Consider the following 19,470-nt stretch of genomic DNA (forward strand, 5'->3'; position numbering starts at 1 on the left):
GAGTCAGTGAAAGAGAGAGAAGAGAGCGGGAACACCGTCTTCTCTGAGTTGAATTGGATTTGGGACAATTTTATGTCCCTATGCCTGAGCTACAGGTGCTGAATAAGGGCATGGAGCAAATACTCAACATCACACATGTGCCCTTTGCAATTCAAATTAAAGTGCACCTATCTGGCCCTTTTCACCCTTGTTTTCAGCCGGTCTTTGTCATACTACCTCATTGTCATTCCTCAGGCCTCACCCACCTTCCTTTCTCTACTTGAGGAATGAGAAGGCGGATCTTGTTCTGAGACAAACTACCACTAAAGCTCCACAAGAATCAATGGGCTCTCATTTTCACACAATGCCGCATGTTTACACAGTCACCACCCTGCCTGTATGGAGGGCTGGAATACTAAAAAGTTCTTTATGTGAACAGGGTTCTGGAAATGCATTTTCTCTGTCAGTTGAAACTGGTAAGAATTTTGTTCCAGTCTGGAAGAAGGCTTTATCCCTGTTCTACACTATAAAGCTCTCAAGATTTTATCTTTCTTGAGTTGTCTAAAGGTAGGATGAGATTCAATTTGCTAAGAGTCCTTGTTTTTGACACAAAGACAAATGTGCATTCCTGTGCCACTTCACGAAGCAATGCAATGCTTCATTAAAAAAAAACAAAAACAAAAAACCTCTCAGGACCAGGAATTCTCCAGACAAAGTGAAGCCAAGTCATGCTTTTCTTATTAATTTTAGTATGTTCTTTCTCTACTGCTTCACTTCAGAAAAGAGGTATAATTACTATCTTTATGAGTCAGACTCATAGCCCAGCACCTGTTAGGAAATTAAAAAATATTTTCCCCACATCACTTTACAAAGGGAGGCCCATTGTTTTCGTGCAGTTGCTGGTATTTGCTCCTTTGCCAAAATGACTATTTTGGAGGCTTTAAAAGCCATAGTGTAATAATGAAAAACAATGACTAGAGACATTTCCAAATGCCAATATATAAAGATAGTAACATGAACTTGATAAACTCTGATTTTCATTCCTTCTAAATTGTTCATAGATTAATAAAGGACAGAGTGTTTCTCCCGGGCATGGCAAATGGCAGATACAGGCAGTTCAGAGCTATTTCCTAAAAACACACCCCAGGTCATTACTTATACATTAGGTGTAGAGTTCAGTCAATGCCAACAATGGAAGGAGACTCAATATATTAGAGAATATTATGGACATAAAAATTAAAGAATAATTGTAAGTAAGTAAAACTGATATCATGACATAAAAATTATCTAGCTCAGGAAGGGGTAGGGTGTGATAAAAAAATCTTTGCACAGCCCATTTCTTGACAAATGCTGTATAAAGAGATAAAGGTCAAAATATTATTATTCTGTACATGACAGATGTAGTGCTTGATCCCAATGCCAAACAAAAGACAGAGGGTCAACTCTCTCCACTTGTCCATACTTTCCCAGGAATATCAAAGGGTGTTTCTGTATAAGACTAACTTGAAATTTACTTTGAACAAGAAATACATGCTGCACAGCTATATATCATTTGGGGTACCACAGGGAGAGTTCTGCTAAGCCTTGCACCCAGCCCAAAGTACAGGTAACATTTCCAGGCCTCTGCCATGTGCACAGTAGGGAAAAGCAAACAGCAGAGAGGGTGTGTGGTACGTGCCCTTGGCCAATGACGACAGTAAGTAAAATGCAAAGAGCTTGGATGTGGATAAAAAGTTATTTAGGCTTTTTTGATTAAAGTCATTTTTTATATTCCTTTCCTTTTCTTGAAGCCAGGAATCAATACTGAATGAATTACTGAATTATTGGTTGAATAGGCAATATGTTCTTCATCTCTTGAAGAAATTTATTTCATCTATTTCTTTATAAAATAATTATGAGGTCAACAGTTTATTAATGTCAAGGTCGATGGAGCACCTGGGATTCATTAAAATTGGAGAATTATTTAGAAACAATCTGAAACCAGGCCAAGCAATATTTTATGGTCAAACACTGTGATTTGTAGAAAAACAGGGTTCTTATCTCCCTAAATTTTTTTATGGTACTTAGTAAAAGAAAATTAACCATCTGGTAAAGATATTCCTTAATTCACTACCTGAGCATAATGATTGGAACAAAGAACTTAATAAATGTTTGTTCAAGGAATAAATGAATGAACAATGATACAAAATTAAAAATTATGGACAACCATTTTGTTTAAAAATCAGCATTAGTCTTCAGGACTAATTTTAGATAGCAATGCTTGTTATAACTTACTGTAGACTAAAATTAACCAAAAAATCAAAACAAATAAAACATATATCCTATGTTTTTTCCAAACAGAAAAATATTTTTTCATTAAATACTGTATCAATTTGCTTATCCCAGAAACAGATGGCTAAAGGAATGCTCTACCTTTGAATTCTTGTATTAGGAAAAAAATATTTAAAGTAATTATGCCAAACTTGTACCTTCATAAGCAGAATGGGAAGAAAATTTAAAAAATAAATAAATGAAAAGTAATAATAAAGTTAAAATTCTGGTCTCCTGGGAAGTAGACACAAGACAGAATTAGAAGTATGTGTAGTTGCGTGTGCCTGGGCAGCTCAGTTGGTTAAGCATCCAGCATCAGCTCAGGTCATAATCCTGTGGTTTGTGAGTTTGGACCCTGCATGGGGCTCTGTGCTGACAGCTCAGAGCCTGAAGCCTGCTTCAGATTCTGTGTCTCCCTCGCTTTCTCCCTCTCTCTCTCAAAAATAAATAAGTGTTAAAAATTTTTTTTTAAGAAAGAAGTATGTGTAGTTTATTGGGGCAAATTCCTTAAAAGGGAGAAAGAGCAGGGAAAACCTTCAGACCACAATGCAGGTGAGGCATCTGTGAGTGACAGAAGGGGGTAAGGAGGTTTGGTGGTGCAGAGCTGAGCAAGTCTCAGACAGTCCAGCTGGGAGTTCCCACTCAGCAGTCCTGGCCAGAAATTACAACGTTGCTAGTTATTGCCCAGGGTCTTCCTGGAAGCATAGGACTTCAGCTTGGAAACCAAGGCAGATCTTGAAGGCCCCCATAGCTGAAGGCTGTCAGTGAACTCTCATATTTTGGAGCAGGTACTTAATTGGAAATGTGAATAACACTCTAATGTGGCTACCACAGTTTGCTCCTTGTGTCACATGGGTTTACTTCCTTTATACATTTGGGGCACAGATCTGCCAGGGTTCCTGTATTTGTTATCTACTGCTGTGTAACAAGTTATCCCCAAATGGAGCAGCTTAAAGGACACAATTATCTCATTCAGTTTCTAAAAGCCAGGAATCTGGGAGTAGCTTAGCTGCATGGTTCTGGTTCAAGGTCTCTCATAAAGCTGTAGTCAAGATGTTGGCCAGAGCTGGAGTCATCACAAAACTTGACTGGGGCTAAAGAATCTGGTTCTGAGCCCACTCATGTGATTGCTGGCCTCAGTTTCTTGCTGGCTATTCGCCTGAGGTCTCCATTGCTTTCCATGTGGGCCTCTCTGAAAGCTCCCTGAGTGTCTCATGACCGATTATAGCTGGCAAGTTGGCAAGTGCTGTGAGCGCCAGGAACAGAGGGGGGGGGGGAGACTAAAACAGAAGGTGTCGTCTTTTATGACCTAATTTTGGAAGTTACAAACCGTCCCTTCTACCATATTTTATTGGTTGCACAGACTCACCTTGAGCCCATGTGGAAGGGACCACACAAGGGTATGAAGATCAAGGGGCAGGGATCGTTGGGGGCTGTCTTGGAAGCAGACTACTGCAGTTCCCATGAACTTCTCTTCCTGAGGGCAAACTCAGAAAAGGGAAGTTAGTGGGACAAACTAAAGCCCCTGCCTCAACAGTTACTTTTAGGGTCACAACTTGTACCCATCTTCACTCTCCTCCACTATCAATTCCAAATCCCCCCGGTCTCCTGCTATCCCCTTGCTGGTCTTTGTGGTTGCCAGTATGGTGACACCTTTTCCCACCTCCTGCTACCTGGGTGCAGAGAACAAAGGAACCCAAAGAGCCTGTGACATCTATAGCTTGTAATTCAGTGGGACTCTCCATGTGTCTTGGAGTGAGAGTGCACGCCTTCTGGAGATTGAGACCGCTAACTCTGCAGGGCCCACAGTGGTAGAAATGGGATGGAGAATTTAGGTCAGTGGGTCACTGGAATGATGGTAAGTGGGGCCACTCCTGTGTCCACCCTTTGGTTCCCAGACTTCTGTATTCTTCCAACACAGTGCTTTCAATAGGTCACCAATTCAGCACATATACTGTACTCTGGAGGATGGCACCCCATCTCCATAGAGCATTGCCCTTAGTTTGTTGAACTAGATGTACTGGAAGATTTACCCAATAAAAATAACCAAAATGTCAGATAAAATAACTAAGAAAACACTCTTAAAAGGGCACTGTGGTGGCTCAGTTGGTTGTGTCCGACTTTGGCTCAGGTCACGATCTCATGGTTTGTGAGTTTGAGCCCTGCATGGGGCTCTCTGCTGTCAGTGCTGAGTCTGCTTTGGATCCTCTGTCCCCCTCTCTCTCTGCCCCTCCCCTGCTTTCTCTCTCTCAAAAATAAATAAACATTAAAAAAAAAAGACATCACTGAGATGGCACAAAAGTAAAGCATCTGCAGAGATCAAAAACAAGATAAACATAGCAACTTTGGGAGAGGAGAACCAAAGCCAGCTCTTTTTATGTTAGGCCCACACAAAATTGGAAATCTTTCTCTCTCTCTCTTTTTTTTTTTGGTACAATATGATTTAATAATTCTATACATACTCAGTGCCCATCACGATAAGTGTACCCTAAACCCCTTTTATCTATTTCACCATTACCCCTGCACTGTCACAACATTTGAAATCTTACATGAAACAGGAATCTCAAAGGGCTTTACCTTCAATTAAGGGTGAGTAAAAAATGAACTGCTATGCTGGAGGGGACAAATAACATCTGATTCTATTTTTATGCTGGGGGAGAGCGGTAGGAAATCTCACTTGAGAATTTAGAACTATAGCTTAGCCTTCATGTGGCTTTTTGTATGAATTTATGTTATACCACCTGTATCTGAAAAACTGAAAGAGAATTTTAATTAAAGCACTCCCAGAATGTTTGTATGATCAACTGCGGGGAGCAAATGTAAATATTTTCTGGAAGAATGCAATCTCAACCAGGGTCTGAAAGAATTCCTATAGACAAAGTTCCAGGGAACATACCCTCACCTCAAACCACACACAGGTATGCTCTGCCTTCTCTCCTCTCCTGCAGGAGAATAAAGCACCATGAACGAGAATGAGCAGAAACAGGTGGCAAAATCAGATCTGTAAGGATGATAAGACAGAATGTAAAATAACCATGGTTGATATGGTGAAGAAATAAATATTTTGTGTGCAAGGAATAAGAGATGGCTTTTTATTTTTTTAAGTTTATTTATTTTGAGACACACAGACACGCACACACACACACACACACACACACACACACAGAGAGAGAGAGAGTGTGTGTACGCAAATTGGGGAGGGACAGAGAGAGAGGGAGAGAGAGAATCCTAAGCAGGCTCTGTACTGTCAGTGTGGAGCCTGACTTGGGGCTTGAACTCACAAACCATGAGATCATGACCCGAACTGAAATCAAGTCTGATGCTTAACTGACTGATCCACCCAGGGCCCAGAGATGACTTTTAAAAAACACAATCAAGCAGATTGATGAAGAACTGAATAAAATTTTCAGAAATGAAAAACTGCTTTAGGCAGAAAGATTATGAGACCAAATGGAGGGAGGTCTGCAAGAAGAAACAGTGAGCAAAGAAATTGAGAAATATGTTGGGAAAATCTATAGAAACACAGACTTCATGCAGTAATAATAATAATAATAATAATAAATGTCTAATTTGTGAGGTTAAACAAACAAGATAGAATTCAAATACTGGTCAAAATATAATATAGATTAGAATGGGGTGGAAAACTGTAGTTTAAATATTCTAAGGTTCTTGAATTGTTTGGACAGAGCATACAGAAATGAAGTAAGCATGTTCAAATGTCTAGGGTAACTCCTAAAAATAGATATGGAGATAATTAATTCCAAAAGAGAGGTAGGGGGTGGGGTGATAATAGCAAAAGATGAAAAGAAAATCTATTCAGAAGATGGCGAGAAAGGAAAAAAGAGAGAGAAATGGAGAGCACATAATAAGATGATAGAAATAAATCAAAGGAAGAAGAGCAAAGACAGTCTTAAGATCCTCTGCCCCAAATCAAAACAGTGGGAGTTTATACACATTCTGAAGTGATGGGTGTTAATTTCATACTGTCATTAACAATGAAAAACGAGCATAAATGACCTTTGAGAATAAAAGGCTTTATTCTACAAAAGAAACTTTAACTTCTGAAGACCTGTGTCACAAAAATGGACTTTTATAGACAATTTTTATGAGCACTCTTCTGATTACTAATTTTAGAACATGTTTTTATTCTTATAAATTTTGGCCTTTGACTTTATCTGGAGAGTTTTTCTTGTGAACAGCTGTATAATTTGTTATATCTCTCTTCTTTTGTACCAGTTTTAACACTCTTTTTCTCCTTTGTCTGTATTTAGAAGGATCTGCTTTTTTTTAAGGCTACAGCTAGGACATCATATTCTAGAAATAAATCAGAAACCACAGGACCTAAAGACCTAATATAGACAATGACACATTTTAAAAACAGAATGTGAGACCTATAATATTCTGCTTCTACAGGATGCTAAATAGCTTCCTAAAAAGTCCTTATAAGATTCTGCAATAGATCTTTTCCATAGATCTGTTTTGTCTTATTTTTTTCCTACGTGTTTTCCCCTTGTTTTATAATTTTTTTCCATAGATTCTAAGCTCTTTCTTTCTCTCTTTTCCCTTTTTTCTCTCTCTTTCTCTAGCTTCTTGAATGCTCATCCTTAAATGAGGCTAGATTGGCACGTCAACAGAGTATAGAGACGTCATTCAAGTTTGCTCTGAAGTGAGGGTCCTATCCCTTTTCAGAGACACAAATGGAGGGCAAGGTGATGTGCCTGGCCCCCAGTCCAATTCCCAGTTTACACTGCCTATTTGCCAGTCCAGGCTTTGCTACGTATCAGCTGTGTGACTTTGGGTGAGCTGCTTAACCTCTCCGTGCCTTAGTTTTCTCCATTGTAAAGGGAAGTTAATAAATATACTAACTTCAGAGTTCTTAGGAGGATTAAATGAAATACTTTTAAAGCTCTAGCACTGTGGCCTGCCCGTGGCAAACAAGAAGTGTAACTTGCATCGTCATTGTTATTCCTGCCATACTGTTGCTGCTACTGCTGCTATGTCCTGCTCTGTGGGCAGCCACGCTCTGCCCACAGGGCACACCCCTCTTCCTGGGCTCAGTCTCCCATATGCTGACCCTCTGCTGTCAGGAGATAATTCCCCCTTTCTGAGATCTAATGCACCACTGCCCATCTCTCCCTCCCTATTGCCACTCACACAAGCTGCTTCTTTAGCCTTTTTTTCCCCCTAGACTTTGCATCTCAGAATGTTCCCAACAAATTAGCCCAGGTGCTTGGAAGGGCGGCACCTATGTGGCACAGCAGTGGGGGGCCAGGTTCTTGTGATTGCTGCCTGTGGTTTTGTTTTCTTTTCCATCAGAGGGGTTTTTACTGGGATATTGGAAGGGACTGCACCAATGCCTGTTAGCCAGGTATCTCACCATCTTACACCAGACACCTAGTTCCTGCTCTTAAACAGGACACAAAGTGAAGGCGTAGCCTGATTGATGCTTGTGTAGATGGCCCTTTCAGCAGGCGACGTGTCCATGCCTTTCTTTCTTTCTTTCTTTTTTTTTTTTTTTTAATGTTTATTTATTTTTGAGAGAGAGACAGAGTGTGAGCAGGGGAGGAGCAGAAAGAGGGAGACACAGGCTCTAAGCTGACAGTACAAAGCCCAATGCGAGGCTTGAACCTACAGACTGCAAGATCATGACCTGAGCTGAAGTCGGAGGCCCAACCGACAGAGCCATCCAGGTGCTCCCATGCCTTTTTTAAATTCATGCTTTTTCGGTAATGCAAGAAAATCTCTCTGACCTGCAGTGAGACCTTGATTTTAACCTGAGATGGATGAGGGAGTATAATAGATCCTTTTTTATACACATTTAGGTAAGTTAGAAGATCTGAGGTTAAATTTTCCCCTCAGGAGTGCTACGACTAAATCTAAAGGTGGCTCAGGAAAACTGCTGAGACAGTACGCTTATCATGTTCCCAGGAGAATGCAGAACCTTTATGAAGAGATCTATGTACTGAAAACCATGGCATTACATTTGAAATAAGGTTTGTATGAAACCTGTAGTGACTCAGTTTCAATAATGTATGAGTACACAGTTTCTTCATTAAAAATTTGGGTGCTTTTACAGTAAGAAAGGCCAGAAAAGGCATACATAATAAAAATAAATAAAGGAACAGTTGATAAAGATTTTATGGTTGAAATACAATCAGTATCATACACTCAATCAGGGCACATGCCCTCAGACCCAGTTGGACACCTACCTTTCCCTGTGTCCTTCTGATAAGCTGTCCTAATTCTGGAGGGGTGGGGATGGTTGCAGAAACTCTGGGTATCTGGGGGCCATTAATAGTTAAGAATGTACCTATGAAGTTAGCATTAGAAACATTTAGGACATTGTAACTAAAATAAGAACAGCAATTGAGACTCTACACACATGTGCTACTGAAATGCATCAAGCTCAATTTCAAGCACGAAATTACAGACGGTTTGACAAACATTTTTAAGGACTTTAATACATAAGCAAAACAAACTCTAATATTGGTTATGTAACTATATCTGAGTCATGAATAATAACATCAAAACATGGAAAAAAAATCTCTCTTTCCATAAAAAGGGACATCTTTCCCTACCAGTGTACTATGTGTAGGGCACAAATGGTAAAAAATAAACTCTTTCTCCATTTCTACATGAGTCATGTAGATACCAAGAATTTGATGACATTGAATAATTAGTGGAGCAGAATTCCAACCATGTTATTTACAGAAATTGAAGCCCTCCCTGACCCTGAACTTGATCTTAATGGCTCATATTCCTCTTTACTACTTCTGCTATTATTGCCACAGACTGGAAAGTTAAAGAACATTCTTCCTGGAGATTGCAGTGTGGCTTAGACTGTATAAGGTGAATAGGGTTGGTCCATTCTGGGGTTCCTTTGGTTAAGAGTGTTATAAAGAGTTCCACTGGGATACCGTCACAGAAGGCACCAATACTGCCCTCAGAAATTTCCCCCTGCTGTGATCTGGGCGCAAGGCCAGAAGCAGGATGAAGTGTCTTCCAGGGTCCTCTCCCTGATCCTCTGTCCCCTGGGTGGAGGCAGGCTGAGGGAAGGGGGCACAACCTCAGTCTTGGATCAGACTCTGGGAGCCCAGTGCTCTGATCTGAGGTATTCTACTGGATTTTGCCCAGAAGGTGTCATGTTGTGATGCAAACAGGATTCTGTTTGATTTGACTTGCTAATTTAGAACAGTGACCTTTAACATGGAGAACTTATACCCAGGGGTATTTGAAAGGCTTGATGATGTTAAATTCATAGATTCTGTGAACTTAAGATTCCCCTATTTGCTTGACTTATAAATATTGCTATTAAAGTGTCATGCTAGAAATGTAATATTTTCGTACACATTGGGACTTTCTGGTAGATTGCTGAGACAGGAGTTAGACAATTTTGGGCTAATGATTCTCTTCTTCTGTGCCCTGGATTTGTCAAATATCCATTTGAGGGATGGTTTCATGAAAGCAACGCAAAAGTTATGTTAACTAATGTTGAGTAAGAAAGGTTGATTATTTAAAATGCCCCCTCCTGCAATGCATTTAAATATAAGCAGCTCTTTTGAGATCTTCTTGATATTTATCTCTCATACACATTATTTGGTAGAAAAAACCCTAAACCCTAAGTAGGAAAGCAGTATAGATTAGTGTCCCTTTCAAATGTAATTAGAATGTTTTCTTAGACTATCAAACTTTTCAAGATATACTAGATAAAAGTTCTATGAGATCTTTCCATTGGCACTCATTCTTCAATCAAGGAGTTAAAAAAAAAGTTTTATTAAATATTGCTTGAAATGTTGATTACAATACAGTAAAATCCTCATCTTCTTTCATCATAAAACGTTTAATATTTCCTACCTCTTGTTAATAAAAAGCAAACAATATCCTAGTACATACCAATTTTTTTAACTGCATCTACCTCTTTTTCATTAAATGTAAAAGGAAACTTTGATTCACCTCATCAAGAAATGAACTGTCAATAAAATTGAACTTTTATGCTTAATAATTATTTATCAATTTTGTAATACATTTATGTTGCTTCTTTTTTTAAGTTTATTTACTGATTTTGACAGAGAAAGCGAGCAGGGGAGGAACGGAGAGAGAGGAAGAGGGAGAATCCCAAGCAGGCTCCTCACTGTCAGTGCAGAGCCTGATGCAGGATTCAAACTCAGGAACCAGGAGATCATGACCTGGGTCAAAACCAAGAGTGAGACACTTAACTGACTAAGCCACCCAGGTGCCCCTATGTCATTTAAATAATAATGTATTAATAAGAGATCCTGGAAGGGTCTTGGGGAGATAGCAGAGTGAGAGGACACTGAGCTTACCTGTCCCATATTTCCAACTGGATATCATCCATATCCAAGTCAATAAACGGGAGTGACCGGAATGAAGACTGGCAGAACAAACTCCAGGACTACATATAGAGAAGAAGCTGCCTCTGAAAGGTTAAGAAGGTCAGAAAGGTAGAGAAGAGGCTGTCTGCAGGAGGGAGGGAGCTGCACATGTGGAGAAGGCAGAGAAATGGGCCCTCGCACCAGGGAGCTCACATGAGGAAGACTAATCCCCGTAACATTTGGTTTTAAAAACTGGGGGGGCTGAATTCCATGAGTTTGTAAAACCAGTGGGACTGGAGCCTGGAGCTTTAAAACTCAGCTGCCTCAGCACCAGGTGAGCTGGAAGGGTGAATGACAGCTGGGTTGCCGCCCATAAAGAGACTGGCCTGCTTGGAGAGGCAACATAAACATGGCAGTTCACACAATGCCAGGCGCAAATGGGACACAGATCTGTTCATACTGATTTCAGAGTATGCTGGGTGACTTCTCAGAAAATGAGGGCGCTAGCAGGTGCCAGTTTCCTCCCCTGCCCCCCTAGCATAAACACAGGGGTGCCTGTGGGAGGTGGTGCTGCAGAGGCTTGCTACCTAACCTGCTACCAGTGCACCGTGTCTACAAGTTCTCCTGAGGACTTGCTCGTGCTAAGCCTGCTAGCCTCAGCTCTGGGCTCTGGGCTCAGGGCAAATTTTGTTAAAGTCGTGAGTGCGCCGCATGCAGCCACCAGGTGTACTGCTGCCTATGCATGCTGCACTAATCCACTGTCCGCTGCCCAGCCATGTGCCCCCAGCCCCCCTGGTGCACAGCCCAGCCACTGCAGTGCTTGAGCGGGATCTGGCACAGGACTAGTGGCCCAGTACAAAGTTTGCTAACACCATGCCCCACTCTCAGTTTCCCTAGTGGGCACATCCACTCAGAGCTGGCCTGTCTGGGTCCCACTAACACCACAGAGACCAAGCACAGCCCACAACAGGCAGATGACTGCACTGAAAGGAAAAGTGACTCAGACATGATAGCAGGGCATAAGCAACACACACAGGATACTCTCCCGAAGTGCCAGGTTCTGGTGAACAAGGGACATTGCTCTGCAGGGCTCTCCAGGACCTCTTCATCACAAAGTCACTACTTTTAAGAGCAGAAGGCACAGCTGACTTTCTTAATACACAGAAACAGACACAGAGAAGCAGATAAAATTAGGAGACAGAGGAATTTATCCCAAATGAAAGAATAGGACAAGGCCATAGCCAGACACCTAAGTAAAACAGATTAAGTCACAAAGCTGATAGAGTATTTAAAGAATGATCCCAAGGATACTCACTGGACTTGAGAAAAGATGGAAGATATGAATAAGACCCTTAACACAGAGATAAGGAATAACATAGCAGAAATAAAGAGCTCAATAAACAAAATTAAAAACATGTTTGATGAAACGAACAGCAGGATGGAAGAACCAGAGAAATGAATTACTGAACTAGAAGAAAGAGCAATGGAAAGTAATAGAGCTGAACAAAGGAGAGAGAAAAGAATTATACAAAATAAGAATTCAGTAACTCCATTGAACATAATAAGATTTCTATTACAGGAATCCCAGAAAAAGAGAGAGAAAAGGGGGAAGAAAATTTTTGAAGAAATAGTAGCTGAAAACTTCCTTAATCTGGGGAAGAAAATACATAGCCCAGTCCAGGAGGCAAGGAGGACCCTCACCAAATCAACAAGAGGAAACCCACACCATGACATATTATAATCAAATTTGCCAAACACTGTGATATAGAAAAAAAAATTTTAAAGCAGGAAGACAAAGGGGTTCTTGAGTGGCTCATAGGTTGAGCGTCGGACTTTGGCTCAGGCCATGATCTCACAGTCTGTGTGTTTGAGCCCTATATTGGGCATTGTGCTGACAGTGCAGACTGGAGCCTGCTTCAGATTCTGTGCCTCCCTCTCTCTCTCTGCCCGTCTCTCACTCACACTCTGTCTCTCTCAAAAAATAAACTTTAACAACACTTTAAAAAATGGATTAAAGACCTAAATATGAGACCTGAAACCATAAAAATCTTGGAAAAGAACACAAGAAGTAATTTCTTTGACACTTGCCACAGCAACTTCTTTCTAGATATGTCTCCTGAAGAAAGGGAAACAAAAGGGAAAATAAATTATTGGGACTATATAAAAATAAAAAGCTTCTACACAGTGAAGGAAACAATCAACAAAACTAAAAGGCATCCTAGGGAATGGGAGAAGATATTTGCAAATGAAATACCTCATAAAAGGTTAGTATCCTACAACTCAACACCCCTAAACCAAATAATCCAATAAAAAATGGGCAGAAGATATGAGCAGACATTTCTCCAAAGACATACAGATGGCCAACAGACACATGAAAAGATGTCCATCATTACTTAACCATCAGGGAAATGCAAATGAAAACTACTATGAGCTTGTCACCTTACACCTGTCAGAATGGCTAAAATTAATAACACAAGAAACAACAGGTGTTGGCAAGGATGTGGAGAAAAAAACACTTGTATACTGTTGGTAGGAATGCAAACTGGTAAAGCCACTCTGGAAAATGGTATGGAGGTTTCTCAAAAAGTTAAAAGTGAAACTACCTTATAATCCAGTAATAACACTATTGGGTATTTACCCAAAGAATGCAAGAACACTTATTCAAAGGGACACATGGACCCCTATGTTTATAGTGGCATTATTTGCAATAGCCAAGATATGGAAACATCCCAAGTCTCCATCAATTGGTGAATGGATAAAGAAGATATATATAATGGAAAATTACTCAACCATAAAAAGGATACAGTCTTGCCATTATACAAAACACTGATGGGGCTAGGGGCGCCTGGGTGGCTCAGTCAGTTAAGTGTCTGGCTTCAGCTCAGGTCATGATCTCACTGTTTGTGGGTTCGAGCCCCGCATCAGGCCCTGTGCTGACAGCTAGCTCAGAGCCTGGAGCCTCCTTCAGATTCTGTGTCTCCCTCTCTCTCTGACCCTCCCCTGCTCGCACTGTCTGTCTCTCAAAAATAAATAAAAGACATTAAAAAAAATCATTCAAAACATTGATGGAGCTAGACAGTATAATCCTAAGCAAAATAAGTTAATCAGAGAAAGATGAAGACCATGTGATTTCACTCATAAGTGTAAGTTAAGAAATAAAACAAAAAAGCAAAGGGAAAAATGAGAGAGAGAGAGAGAGAGAAATCAAGAAACAGGCTCTTATTATAGAGAAAAATCTGATGGTTACCAGAGGGAGGGGTGTGTGAGGATAGGTTAAATAGGTAATGGAGATTAAAGAGGGCACTTATTGTGATGAACACATAGTGATGTTTGGAAGTGCTGAATTACTATATTGTATATCTGAAACTAATATAACACTTCATGTTAAGTATCGGGAATTAAAACAAAAACTTAAAATAAAAAAATTAAATAAAAAGGTAATAAAAAGAGAAATACTAAAAAATAAATAATAGTATATTAATAATTAATAACATTAATCCATAAGGACTATATAAATTATGTATATGTTTTGATAGTAATTTAATAACATGGGTGATCAGTGAAAGATTTGTGATCATAAATGTATCTTAAAGTAACAGTTTTATTTTTAAATGTCTATATTTATAATATGCTGATTATCTTTACATCCTTTGCAACTATTTAAACTTATAATGAAATATTTTAGTAAAAGGTGAAAGTTTATGTGATCTGAAGAGAAACCAGAGTATGAAATATTTTAGATATCAACTTAAAAATGTGCAAGAAATACAATTTTTTAAATTATTTTTTTTAAGTTTATAAGAGAGCACAAGCAGTATAAGGTCAGAGAGAGAGAGAGAGAGAGAGAGAATCCCAAGCAGGTTCCATAATGTCAGCACAGAACTGGACGTGGGGTTCAAACCCATGAAACTGTGAGATCATGACCTAAGCCGAAACCAAGAATGGAACACTTAACCAGCTAAGTCGGCCAGGTGCCCCTAGAGTATTTTAAAAGCAAATTTTCAGGGTACATACTAAAAACACTAACTTAAAATTCTGGAGGGAATCTGTGGATTAGGTCTTTACGGCATCACTGCTATGAAATAAGGTAGTGGATTCTTTTTTCCTTAACTTCACCACTTATCATTAACCTCAGTTCTTTACTGAGTACTGTATATCCCGTGGTAAAATAGAAATAATTCTGGTTTTCAGATCCTATGACATCCCAGCTAAAACTCAACTGTCTGAAAAGTGCAATAATAGAGAATGGAAATTTGGCCATCCTGGGTTTTAGGAAATTCTGCTTTAAATCAGTGAAAAGTAGTTAATTCAATCTTGGCAGTAACTTTAATTCCCTAGAAATTTAAGGTTGCAGATAGAAAATTACAACCGTAGAACTCATTCAGTCTAAGAAGACAGAAGGCATCTCCTTAGATTAATGTGTTAGACCATATCAAGCTCACTTGGGAGAAAGTTGGATATATCTGAAAATGGCGCACAATGTAAAATCAGATGTTCATACTTTGCAGAAGAAAAATATTTTCGTGTTAAGTCTCACAAAACATCTATTTTAAAATGCTTCAATATTTTAAATTATATGTATAATTGTTGTGTTTGAATTATTATGAGATTAATAATAATAACAACCATACAAGCTGAATAGCAGCAGTAAGAATGTTAATTAAAGATATTAAAACTTTTTAATAGCAAATGAAGTCCATCCTTTCACTATTTTCTATATCCAAAGGATAGAGAATGTAGCCATCCTGTTATGTAATGACATAGGCTGATTTAATACTCACAGGCAAGTGAGCATAATGCCTTATTGTGTTAAGTATACATTTTGAAATTTCATAATTCTTTTTAATTTTTAATTTTTTTTTTAATTTTAGAGAGTGTGTGTGAGTGTGGGGAGGAGTGAAAGAGAAAGAATCTTAAGCAGGCTCCAAGCTCAGCACAGAGCCTGACAGGAGGTTTGATCCCACTACCCTGGGATCATGACCTGAGTCAAAATCAATAGTCAGATGTTTAACTGACTAAGCCACCCAGGTGCTCCAGATTTTGAAATTTTAAATCTGAATCAAATTCTTAGTCAATGCTGTTCTACCTTTAAAATAAATTGATCAAGATGTTTTACTGCAAGCCATAGTTTTATACTTAAGTGATTAAGAACTACTTTCAGGGGGAATAATGGTATTCCAGTATCTCTTTTCATGATTCTAACAAATTGTCTAAGTATTCTATGTTTCACAAGCCTCAAAAGACAACCGGAATTACCAGATTTCCTTTAAGGAATCATATATCCAAATACGTACCATTATGAGATTAAAATTTAAGATTATTCAATGAGGGGCACCTGGGTAGCTCAGTTGGTTAAGCAGCTGACTCTTGATTTTAGTTTAGGTCATAATCTCATGGTTCATGGAATCAAGCTCTGTGTAGGGCCCTGCACTGACAGCGCAGATCCTGCTTCGGATTCTCTCTCTCCCTTTCTCTCTGCTCCTCCCCAGCTTGTACACACACACACTCTCTCTCAAAATAAACGAATTAACACTAAAAAAAAAAAAAAAAGATTATTCAATGAGCTGCCAATGATCAAAATGAAAGCATTTCATTGGATTTTTTTGTTAATAAGAAATCTTTAGTTTTTTGCAGGCTCAGAAACTGGGATCATGATATAAGAGTTTATGAATATTATTTAGACATTGATTTCCTTTAATTCATTAGTTTTTCTGGAGAGTTTTCCAGATTCACAATCAATTGACAAAAAAAAAAAGAAAGAAAGAAAAGAATTTGAGTGCATTGGGAGCTGAGGTACTGGAGATGGGGCTAGGTGGGCTCGGGGTAGGCATAAGGGAACCGAGTCTAGCAAGATTATTTCTGTTCAATACTAACATAGGGCTCTCGGAGGTGAAATGTGCCAGGGTCAGTGGCACTACTGTGAGAAGTGATGCTCATAATTTATTTTTATTTTTATTTATTTTTAATTTTTTTAATGATTTTTATTTATTTTTGAGAGACAGAGATAGTGTGAGCAAGGGAGGGTCAGAGAGAGAAGGAGACAGAGAACCGGAAGCAGGCTCCAGGCTCTGAGCTAGCTGTCAGCACAGAGCCCGACGTGGGGCTTGAACTCACGAACCGTGAGATCATGACCTGAGCTAAAGCTGGCCGCTTAACCGACTGAGCCACCCAGGCGCCCCAGATGCTCATAATTTAACATGTATAAGGATCACCTGAAGATCTCATTAAAATCAGGTTTTATTCAGTAGGTTTGGGTGTGTGTTTCTAAAAAGCTCCTGGGAGACATTGATCCTGCTGGATCACTTAGAGTACAAAAAACTTGAGCACTGATGCTACTCTTTCAGGCTAGAAATGAGATGATTGGCCATGATATGGAAGCCATGGTTTTCTCATCAAGTCAGCTGTTAAAGAGTTATAAGAATTTAAAAGATTATTTAACCTCAAAGGGAACTATTATTTCCTTCTGTAAAATTATAGGCCTGGATCAGGTGAAGTATCAGGTCACTTCAGAACTATAAAGTTTAAGGATTTTAAGATAACCCTCATTGTATTTTGGCTACTATCTCCTTTATTTTCCCTCATAAACCGTTAACAGAAATCAGAAAAGGGTTTATTGCACCGTATTATTCCCTAAGGTCACCACTGAGTTGTGCTTTGCATTGTTTGAGGCCAAGATTATAGCTACTTTTTAAATGTCAATTTCCACATTCTTTCTCCATAATTCTTAGAACACTATTCAGATTTGTATTTTTTTAACTTTAAGAAGGATTCTTATAAATCCTGCGTCTATGGGATTAGTTACCAGTTTCCCAAATGAAAATGTAATTCCCGTGACTTCACATTTTTCAGACAAGCTGTAATGTTCTTAAATAGAGGGTTATCCTTTAATTGGAGCCGATCTCATACACGGCACCCTGCTAAGTAACTAGTAAGAGTTTTAAAATACATTTAATAGGGAACAAATTCATTCCCTTCTTTGAATAGAATTTGAGTCAGCTCCTTCCTGTTTATTTCCATTATCAACGTCTTTATTCAGAACTTCATATAACTCTTGTCTGGACTACTGTACTAACCTACCAACCTGGGTTCCATCTCTAGCCTTTCCACCTCATAATTATTCCTATAAAGCTCTGCCAGATTTCAACAAAATGCATGCCTCTTCTAGTCAAAATGCTGCAATGGCCTTTTTTTAACACCTTCATGCTACTGGGTCAGGTTTCCACTACTTCCCTTCACTGAGTATTTTCTACACTTCCCATGTTTGTGCTTCTTTATACATATCTTCCATCTGGTATACCATCTTCTATAAAACCCTGCCAATTCTTTAAGATCTATTATAAATGCCAATTCCTGCTAAAAATGCTCCCTGATTTTTCCAGCAAGAAGATGAACTCATGTAACACTTTGCTTTTGATTCTCTTCTCAGTATCTACTGCCCAACATTATAATTTCTGTATATACTTCCTCTTGCTCTCTACTATGCAATCTTAGGGAGCTGTAGTTTGTCTTCATTATTATAGCTCTCACAGTTCTTTTTCCATTATCTGTATCTACTGAAGAAATGAGTGAATGTATAATATAGCTTCACTATTCTGCAGATCAAGTTGCTCAGAAACTGCAGAAGTTTAAAAATTATTCTTTGGTCCTAATTAGTATTTATTTTGGGTAAATTACTTAATCTCTTTCATACAGTATCCCCTTGTGTATTTTGGGGTTGGGGTATGGGATGTCTAGTAAACTTTTTTTATTCACTTAATGGATATAAAACATTATGCTATATAAATGCTGGAGAAAGAAGTCATCTGACTTTCTGGGTCATGGTAAATGTTGTCATAGGATATATGTGTTTCAGATTCAATTACCATGCTATTAAGAAAATTTTATGTGTGAATAAGAATATACAAAGATGATTGGGGCGCCCGGGTGGCTCAGTTGGTTGGGCATCCGACTTTGGCTCAAGTCATGATCTCACGGTCTGTGGGTTCAAGCCCTGCATCGGGCTCTGTGCTGACAGCTCAGAGCCTGGAGCCTGCTTCAGATTGTGTGTCTCCCTCGCTCTCCAACCCTCCCCTGCTTATATTCTGTCTCTCAAAAATAAACATTAAAAAATTTTAAAAATATATACAAAGATGACATAATTTATATTTAAGATTATAAATATGCAATCCAGTTATATTGGCTTCACAATTTATTACTATATACAGTTAATATTTCAAAAGAAAAAGTAGAATTTCTTCCTTAAGATACCATAGACACCACCTTAGGAATACTGCCATTATTGTCTATCATGGCATAAGGACCACTAAAGGTGTCCTGAACAAGATACATTATTTTCCTAAGATATGAAAGTGAAGGGGTGCCTGAGTAGTGTCTCAGTCAGTTAAGTTCCAGCTCTTGGTTTGGGCTCAGGTCATGATCTCATGGTTCATGAGTTCTAACCCTCCGTTGTGGGGCTCTGTGCTGACAGAGCACAGGCTGCTTGGGATTCTCTCATTCCTTCTCTCTCTGTCCCTCCCCTTTCTCTCTCTCAGAATAAATAAACTTAAAAAAAAACCCATGAAAGTGTAAAAGTAAAAAAAAAAAAGTCTATAATTATCGTAGGATTTGTGAACTTTGGATACATATTAAATTGATTTCTTGTGTTCCATAAGATACAACACTGATGGTTGGGAATTTGGAGCGCCAGCACATTAACCCTTTTAGGATACTGCACTGCTCTGTCAGTGCAATATTGCAATTATAAGAACCTTAAAAGATGCAGCTTAGAACACTCGTTCTAAAATCAAAGAGATTAGCTATAATTGATCTGTCATACTACAACATCTCTTTGGCTAATAGAACATTTAAA

This window comes from Suricata suricatta, chromosome 5, assembly GCF_006229205.1.
Source record: "Suricata suricatta isolate VVHF042 chromosome 5, meerkat_22Aug2017_6uvM2_HiC, whole genome shotgun sequence".
NCBI lineage: Eukaryota > Metazoa > Chordata > Mammalia > Carnivora > Herpestidae > Suricata > Suricata suricatta.